General features: G+C 49.3%; 1 long non-coding RNA gene across 1 annotated transcript; it reads right to left on the bottom strand.

Moving 5' to 3' along the window:
- Positions 1-1,257: 1,257 nt before the first annotated feature.
- LOC128099265 (uncharacterized) lies at positions 1,258-6,765 on the bottom strand. Its single transcript, XR_008214481.1, has 3 exons — positions 6,528-6,765; positions 2,812-2,940; positions 1,258-2,008 (listed from the first exon to the last, which is right to left on the bottom strand). It is a non-coding gene; the product is annotated as an uncharacterized LOC128099265 (long non-coding RNA).
- Between the last annotated feature and the right edge of the window lie 2,453 nt (positions 6,766-9,218).

Raw genomic sequence — 9,218 nt, forward strand, 5'->3', positions numbered from 1 at the left:
ATTAACCCCTATGCAAACCCTGCTTTCCTGCACTTAGAAGGGGCCTAAACCAAGGCCGTATGTGTCACTGGCCATTGCATTTTCCTGGGTCGCTCAATTCGGTCCCATACCATCCTCCTCCTGCCCAGAACTCTCCAAGCTTCTTCCTGCCACAGCCCTTTGCTCTGCTGCTCCTTTACTCCAGACATCTATTTGCAGATCTGACTTCTCAGCACAGAGGCCGCCCTCTCAGGCAGCTGGGCTAGCATGCTGCCTCCACCTTGTCAGCCCCACTCACTGGCGTTTCCCAATTTTTGTTTTATATTCTTCATAGCATGCATCCTCAGAAACTGTTTTGTATGTTTATGTGACTACTGTTTTCCCCGCCGGGGACATGGGGGAAGGATGGGTACTGTCAGTGCTGCTCAGGCTCAGTAAAGGGCTGCTGCAAGATCACATGGACATGCATCTATCGCTTGCTATAGCACCTTGGCCACTGCTCGCTTTAGCCCACTGCCCTGTCTGGAGCTAGCTGGTTGGTGGGGCCTCTGTCCTGGGATAGGGCCCATATGGAGCCAGAGGCCAAGCTGGTCAAGAGGCTCAGAGAAACAGGGAAACTGAGGAAGCTGCTGAAACTCCCTGCTAGCAGTCAGAGACAAGATCCTTCCTTCCCTGGAAAGCACAGACTGTGTCCTTCATACACGGATTAGCAATGTCCCAATTCCTGCCTGCCCCAACCTCCTCTAGGGCTTGGGGACAAAAGCAGGCCACTCGGGGCTCTGTCCTGCCTGGCACTGCTCTCTCTCTGGCTTCCACTGCTACCCTGTAAAGTGCGAAGAAAGACATTGCTATTCAGATTTAGGGTACCAGTGCCCACCGCCTTACACATCTGTAGCAGAGTCCTTCAGAAGCCTCCTGTCTGTTAGCCATCGCAGCCACCAAGGCCTACTCACTAGGAGCAAGAGGCACTGTTTGGAGGATTTTATGCCCAAGACTCTCAGCTACCGGATTCCAGCTCCTCACAGTAAAGACTGGAGGCCACTGTCTGTCTCCCTTGGGGCTGAGTGCCCCAGGCCAGGTGTTGACTGGGGGGATATTTTGTGTATGTTCCTTTCCACCATTTGATACATTTCTCTTCACTCAGTGATCTCTTTAAAGAGCTGTAAGCTTCTAGTGAGAGCTAGCTACCGTGTACATTCTCAGGAGCCAGAGTGGAGCCCAGCATGCAGACTCTGGACCCTGTGGGTCTGTTATAAGACAGATGGACTGGATGATAAGAGATACCTTGTGGTTAATCTGGAAAGGCTGATTTTTATTACCTACAAGTTGAACACGTTACAATCTTGATGTCATGGGTACGCTTGGGAAAGGAAGAAAGACAAAGTTTAGTATGTCACAAACGGCAGATCCCTGGGGACTCCTCATATGGAAGGAAAGGAAAAACAATGTGAACTGCGTGGAGAAGTCTTGCAAGCCAGCACTGGTTGGGCTAGCATTTTATTGTCTGGGCTAGCGTTCCTGGCTGTGCATAGCTCCACGCTGCCCATACCCCCCACTTTTCAGAGCCTCTTTGGCTAAGGAGAAGGTGGGGGTGGGGACAAGCCACTTCTCATTTTCTTTAACCAGCCCAAGGAGAAACAGAGCCTGGGTTTCTGAGAGTCTCATAATTAAATGAATTAAAATGTTTTCCTTCATGGTGACTTTGCCAACGCCCATCCACCCCTCTTTGGCCCTGTTCCCAGAGAATGGTAGAGCTGGGAGGATGCAGAATGACATGTTGGCTCCAAGGGGTGAGCACGGTGCCTCCAGAGCAATTAGCTTATGCATCATCATTTTGGGGAGAGATTTATGGCTCGCCCTCAGAGCATTCCAGCCCAGACCTTCTCAGCCCAGATCTCTTTGCTGGAGACGTTCCTGGAAGCGGAAGCTGGGTATTAATTCCAATCACAGTCAGATGGGAGCCCATTCATAAGATAGCTGTCCGCAGGCTCCTCTCCTGTCACTCTTGCCTGACCTTGGGCCACCAGCGCTGTCAAAGAGGAAAACACAGGGCTCAACTGCAGCCTTCCCGGCAAGCCTAAGTGGCAACAGGGGAAGGCACATAGAAGAATGTGATGGGATGGCCTAATGGCTCAGCATCTCTAGTCTGGGTGTCATCCCCAGTACCCTCTTCACATTCTTCTGCCAGGGAAGTGATATCCAAAGGGATGATGCCTGAGGTCCAGAGTCTCCCAGGCCCTAGCGTCACCCTTTTATCTAGTTTCTGAAGTGGTCCCTCTTGTTCTAGAGCTGCAATCCATTTCTGGATGAGCCAGAAGCGTGATCACTCAAGCCCCTGAAGGCCAGGTAGCTGGAAAGCCAACACCCACTCTATGACCCACCATGCTCCCCTTCTGACCAGAGGCCACAACTCCTGGGATTCCGTGATGAGCTTGGCTGTCAGTAACCTGCATACGTCCATTAGAATGTCTGCAGATGGATGTTGCTCACAATGCCACAACCCCAAGGACTAAATATAAACCCTAGGAAGCAATTACCCAGGTATTGATTATGGATTAGGCTAACAACATTACTAATTACATCTAAAGATGTGTATCAATGCACCAGCCTGTTAATGGCTTGCATGAGGTATTAAGGCTGCTAATTAGGATAAACAGCAGGTTTATCACCAGCTGTAATTTCCAGGTCCCTGGAGGAAGGACACAGCTTTCCTCTCCACAGCCTGGGCTTTCCAAGGATCCAATGGCAGAGGCCTAATAGGCTGTATCCATCACACTCAGCCTCAAGTCTCCTCTCATCTGGTAGATTCTCCCTGTGCGTCTATTGCCTTACGTGAAGGGCTGGGGTGTGTGACACAGGGCTGGTTGCGTGGCCACAGAGCTCTTAGAAGAACGGCTATGACAGGCATCCCGAAGGAGGTTGTGGTCCAGAGACAGCAGACAAGCAGAGATCCTTAAATTCCTGCCAGAGAGAAGGAGAGATTTCAATAGAGCAACTGTCTGCATCCTCTGTAGATATACGGGAGTGCAATGGGTCGAGGAGAAGCAGGGTGCTGGCCCATCCACAGTGCCAAGGCTAGCTCTCGGTCAAGGACCGGACCACTGTCTTCGGGACAGGAAGGTGGGCAGCATCAGTCTTCATCTCTGGGGTCTTTAGGGACTACCTCTCCCCTTCTTGGCCCTGTTCGTCTGTCTGTCTGTCTGTCTGTCTGTCTGTTTTGCTCAGAGACACCACCGAAAGCCTTATCTGTCTCCCACTGTGGGGCCAGAAGCCCCTCTGCTCACTGAGGCCCCTCCTGGTCAGCCATGACAGAAGGTTAAAGGCCACCTTTGTGCTCTCAGACTACAAGCTCAATAAACAGTGATGGTGAAGATCTACTTTGGTAAGTGTCATCATATTTCTAGTCATTTTACCAGAGTTCTATAGTTATTTATTTGATTTTTTTTAAGTCTCTGGACTTTCTATATAGTTTTGGTAGTACAGGACTCTAGTTACTTATTTATGTTTAATATCTTTTAAATTGTGCATGTGTGGGGGGTTGCTTGTGAGTGCAGTGCCCACAGAGGCCAGAAGAGCAATGGATCTTCCAGAGCTGCAGTTATGGGGGATTGTGAGCCACCCAGAATGAGCACTGGGAACTGAGCTTGGGTCCTCTACAAGGGCGGCATGTGCTCTTTACCACTGAGCCATGGCTTCAGGCCTAACATCTTTTTATTAATAGAATCATTTCCTCGTGATATTTCTTTTTAATTTGCTGTAGTTTAATTACATCCTGAATACATGAATATCTTTTTGTCCAAACCTCGGACCTTATAGATAAAGTCAAATCCTCCTTTCCCACATCCTTACAATGTAATTAGCATGCATGCCTCTGGCATTCCTTGTGGCTTTATGTCTCTATAGGCTGTACACTCACAGAAACACAGAAGGTTGTGAGGGGGCATCTCACTCACATGACGTCACCTAACTGGACATGTCATCACTTAGTGGTTTGGCTGGTGCTCGTGACACACCATGCATAATCTGCTGTGAGTTCTACAAGGGGACAGTGGAGGTCACATCTGCCTGCAGAGGTACAGATGTATGTGGATGGCACGTGACAGCCAACTCTCCTTAGAGAAATCTGTCAACATGGAAAAGGGGGTGGGCAGGCTCTTTCCCTGTATTCCCACTGTCCCAAGCCTCGGGTGCTGCCTTTGCTGAGGCTAGACTTGGAATGTCCACCTGTGGCCTCAGACTGGGGGCAACTGGGGGTTTGGAGGCTCCCTATTGGCTCTCTTCCAGGCTTCCACCAGCCCTACAGAGAAAGCAGTGGAAAGGACAGGCATCCGAGCATTTGGCCCGATGCAGGGAGGGGAACAAGAAAACCTTCTTCAATTTCTCCTCAACTAGTGACATCAGCGATGATATCACCAGACCCTGCAGGTGGAGGGTGTGAGAAGTTAAAAAAGCTCCAAGGTGGGGGTAGTGACAATGGTGTCAGCCATGGAGACGGTGCCAGGAACGCTCACACTGAACTCTGGATAGCACAGAAGGGACAAACGTCATGCAGCTGTCGGAGGTGGCAACCCCAGCCGCATGGTCAGGAGCATTGTGTGCTCTGGTCAGGCAGCATGTGACACTGCAACAAGGCAGTGACCTTGGTTTCCTTTTGTGTCGGGTGCTTACAGGTGTCCATTTGAGGTCACCTTCATGCTCCCACAGAGAAGGGCTGGATCTCAGTCCGTGGTGGTCCTGGATGCAAAGCCTGCTGACCAAGTGAAGTGCCCAGCTGCACACTCAGGCCTGGTCAGAGACTCCTGGCCTGGGACAGTTTTACTTCTCCTTAAAGCAAATGGCAGTCACCACAGCCTTCGGGCTAGCGCATGAGAACTAAGGCAACTCTGCACGAGGTGTAGGACCCAAGGACAAAGACCACTGAAGGCAGCCATCATCCCAGTCAGGTATCTAGCTGACTGTGGGTAGGGTTGGGCTCTCAGAGAACATCACCAGGGAAACTGGCTTCCTCATAGTGGTCCTGATGCAGGCTCTGTCACAGGCTGGGCTCCCCATAGAGGCAATGTCCAGGCTCAAGGTAGGCCCTGCAACTGGAGTTCTGCACTCTGGGGCCACACCTCTTGCTCTCTCACCAGCCTGCACTCCCACCTCACGAACTTGGCATTCTTTGGCCTTTAGAAACAGAGAATTGGCAGACTGTGGACAAGGATCCTGGCTGTAGCAGTGAGTTACAGAGCTCAAGGATCATGGGTGCACCTAGTTCAAGATGGGAGGTGCCGCAGGGGACCAGATACTGGGAGCCAGCGGGTCTTTTTACCCTCCTGGAGAGAAGTGGCTCCACATGAGCATCCAAGAAGGGCTTGGAGGCACACATCTGTAATTCCTAACACTTGAGAAGCTGAGGCAGGAGAATCAAGCCTTCAAGGCCAACCTTGACTATATAAGAAGCTCAGTGGGCTACAGAATGGGCTGCATAGTGAGACCTTGTGTGAAAACAAACAAAATTAGCATCCAAGTGGTGGAGAGCATTCCTCTCAGATTGCAGGTGGCTTGCAGGAGGTGTCAGCCCTGGAGACTGAGAGGAGCTAGTTCTCAGTAAACCACTGAAGCACTCACTGCAGCTCCAGAAACCTGAGGGTCTAGAGCCCCAGGGTGACTGAGATCGAGCAGCCTGCAGATGCTTCCCGACAAGAAAAAGAGATTCAGTGAAAGGAAAGGGAAGTACCACGGAGCCCCATCCTCCTGCCAACCACCCCGCTTCACTGGCATCCCAACAGCTACTGGCGTGGAGCAGGTTCTGGTGGCCAGCCCTGAGGACCAACCACACCATCATAGTTGTCCCGCCTTCCAGACCATTCTTTTGCCGCCTTGACCTCTAGTTTACATGTGCGGTATGGATAGATCAACATTGCATTTCCCCTTCACACACAGACAGCTTGTCTGGATTTCGAGTTTTGGTGAACTAGAGAAAAGATTCTGAGAGGCTCCGCAGCCTTGACTCTCTCTCGAGTGGATCCCTTACTTAGCTAGCACATTTTTTTTTTTTTACCACAGTGCCTCCTTGGACCTGCCTCTCAGCCCCAGGCAAGATACCCTGTATCCACTGCTATTCTTCTACCCTCCTTTTCAAGAAGTAGGCCTAGCTCTGTGTGCACCTGAGCTCTCCGAAGCTTACCTCAGCCTGGTCAGCTGTCCACACCATGCCCTCACAGAGGCCTGCAGTCTGTCACTCATTCTCCAAACAGCCCATGTCTGGGTTCCGGGCTGTAGTTCCAGCGCTCCCCTGTCAGGGGCGCTCACTCTAATTCTATCCCTGAATTCTAACTACTAAAGAACCAAGGTCAGCCCCGATCATGGCAACTCCACTCCCTGAGCAAGTATTTTCAGGCCAAAGTCAGGCAGACTTAATTTCCAGACCCCCTCCTCACTCAAGGGCTGGTCTGTGCTTTTGTTCAAGTGATGACAATGTCACTTCAGAAGCTTCAGAGAACATGGTCCACCATCAGGAAACACGCCCACTCAGAGCCCCCAGCTGCTGTTCACACTCTTACCATGTACGCACACAGGGGGATGGTCTGAAAGGGTGCACCCCAGAGGCAGTTGCTGTGTTCCCTGGGTGGGGCTTCTGCCTGGTGTTAATGGACAGGGAAGCAGACAGTCTTCTGGACATCCAGAGTTGAGGATGTAGCCTTCCAACAGAGCCACCTGCTACAGCCGGACAGATTGACGTAAGGAAGGTGGAAACACTCTGTTCCTGGCCTTGGCTGACCAGCAGAGGAGGATTGAGAAATGTGTCTGGCACTGAGGATGCTGGAGAATGCATAAGTAGCCAGCTCACTTACTGGAAGCAAAATGATCTAATCCGCCAAGCCAGCCTGAATCTTAATGCGAAGGCTGGGCAGCAGCAAGGGTGGGAAGGCTGGAAAGAGAGCTTCTCTGTGCCCAGGCTAGAAGCTTGGCTATGGCCAGCTCTTGTGGCCATCTGCCACTTGTCCTGCCCGGGGAAAGGCAGAGGCCCTTCCAAAACAGTGGTGGTTCTGGAAATGTCACTCTGTCACCCAGGAGCTACCTTGTAGGACTAAAAATGCATGCAAACAGGGAGCAGGACTTTCATTGAGCACCTGAGTGGGCCTGGCCCTCTCACGCCTGCTGTCCTCTGCCGAGAAGGTTTCAATAATCACAAATCCACTGCATGTTTTGCAGAGAATATCATCTCTTTTTTTCTTTGCTGTGGCAACAATATATATTTGTCCCCAATAAATAAATCCAAAGGAGACATAAGCTGGGCGGTGGTAGCACATGCCTTTAATCCCAGTGCTCAGGAGGCAGAGTCAGGCGGATCTCTGTGAGTTCGAGGCCAGCCTGGTCTACAGAGTGAGGTTCAGGACAGGCACCAAAACTACACAGAGAACCCTGTCTCAAAAAAAAAAGAGAAAGAGAGATGAAAACTTCTTGCAGTCCCTCATGCAAGTTCACACAGTGCAGGAGCATCACATGAAATTTTTAGCAGCCCAGACACTTTCTCTTCTTTTCCCTCCCACCCCTTCACATATATATATATATATGAACACACAAATACAGTTTTGCTATATAGTCTAGGCTGGCCCCAAACTCACTGTCCTCCTGAGTGCTAGGATTACCAGAACGTAATGTCTAACTTGTGTTCTGTGTTTCTGATGAGTTCCAAGGTGAGGCACTTGAAATAGAAAGATCTTGCTAGGTGTTTTTTAGATATATGCATACATTTTTATTCTAGTATATCTCTTTAAAATACATGCTTTTCAATGACCTGACTCTATTCAATTATTTGTTATGACTCCCTTCATCAACATTAAAAATATCCTTCACACTAGGCATGGTGTGCATGCCTTTGGTGCATACCTTTAATCCTGGCACTCAGGAGGCAGAGACTGGTGTAACTTTGTGAGTTCAAGGCCAGCCTGGTCTACAGAGTGAGTTGCAGGACAGTCAGGGATTCACAGAGAAACCCTGTCCCAGTAAAAAAGTACACACACACACACACACACACACACACACACACACACACACACACTCTTCAGGAATTGGAGAGATGGCTCAGCAGTTAAGAGTACTTGTTGCTCTTCCAGAGGACCCCAATTCAGTTCCCAGCACACACATCAGGTGACTTACCACTACCTGTAACTCCAGCTCCAGGGGAGTTGACAGCTTCTACAGGCAACCACATGCATCCCTATACACACTCATAAATAAAAATGAAAGAAATCTTTTAAAACTATACTCCAATAATAATTAATAGCTATCCAGAATTCCATTGACTCTAAATTTTAGTGTTTATTTAACCAATCCCTTATTATTGGACTTAAGTGGTTTTCAAATTTTTCTATGATAAACAGCCCTAGCAAAGCTAAACATTTTGCTGTTCACACTGTGTGTGTGTGTGTGTGTGTGTGTGTGTGTGCGCGCGCGCGCACGTGCCTGTGCAGGGACCGAATCAGAAGACAACTTGCAGGAGTTGGTTCTCTCCTTATACCATGAGGGTACCAGGTATTGAACTCAAGCCAGCAGGCTTGACAGCAAACACCTTATCTGCTGAGCTGGCAGCTCCCAAACTAAATTTTAGTCTATATCTTTCATTATTTCTTCAGAAATTTAATAAAATTAAATGCATGTAAGTTTCCTGTGCATATTAATAAACTTTCCAAAAATGTCTACCAACTAACACAGTTGCTAACAGTGACCCAATCACTCTTGTTAAAACAATTCTCCACAGCAGTAAAATCAAACGACCTTGCTACTTGAGGAATGGCATGCATTTTCCTAATAAATAAAAGTAAGATCTCACTCTTTCACTTATTACACACCCACTTAAACTTCCTGTGCAATGAGACAGCACTACGGGCACTCAAGAGGGCAAATACAAACCGACTGAAGTCCGTCAAGAAAAGAACAAAGAGTGCAGAAAAATGGTCTGCCTGCCCAATTTTCTCCAAATACTCTCACGTCTCCACAGAGGGAGTCTTGGGAACTCTCTGCTGCTGTAATTTATTGATGAAAAACCTGAAGCTAGATGAGATGAACCTGAGTGACCTGCCTGGTAACTGGAAGGTGGTCGAGGTGGCTCTCCTCCTTTTCCTCTCCCATTCTCACCACATGTGGTCGGTACCCCTCTCAGAAGGACATCCATCTCTTCTGATGTCCTACAGCCACCGAGCCCATGGCTGCCCAAGAGAAAAGGAAGCACTTCCCAAAGGTCCAAGAGA

This window comes from Peromyscus californicus, unplaced genomic scaffold (assembly GCF_007827085.1).
Source record: "Peromyscus californicus insignis strain IS unplaced genomic scaffold, ASM782708v3 Scaffold_6__1_contigs__length_162567912, whole genome shotgun sequence".
Taxonomy (NCBI): domain Eukaryota; kingdom Metazoa; phylum Chordata; class Mammalia; order Rodentia; family Cricetidae; genus Peromyscus; species Peromyscus californicus.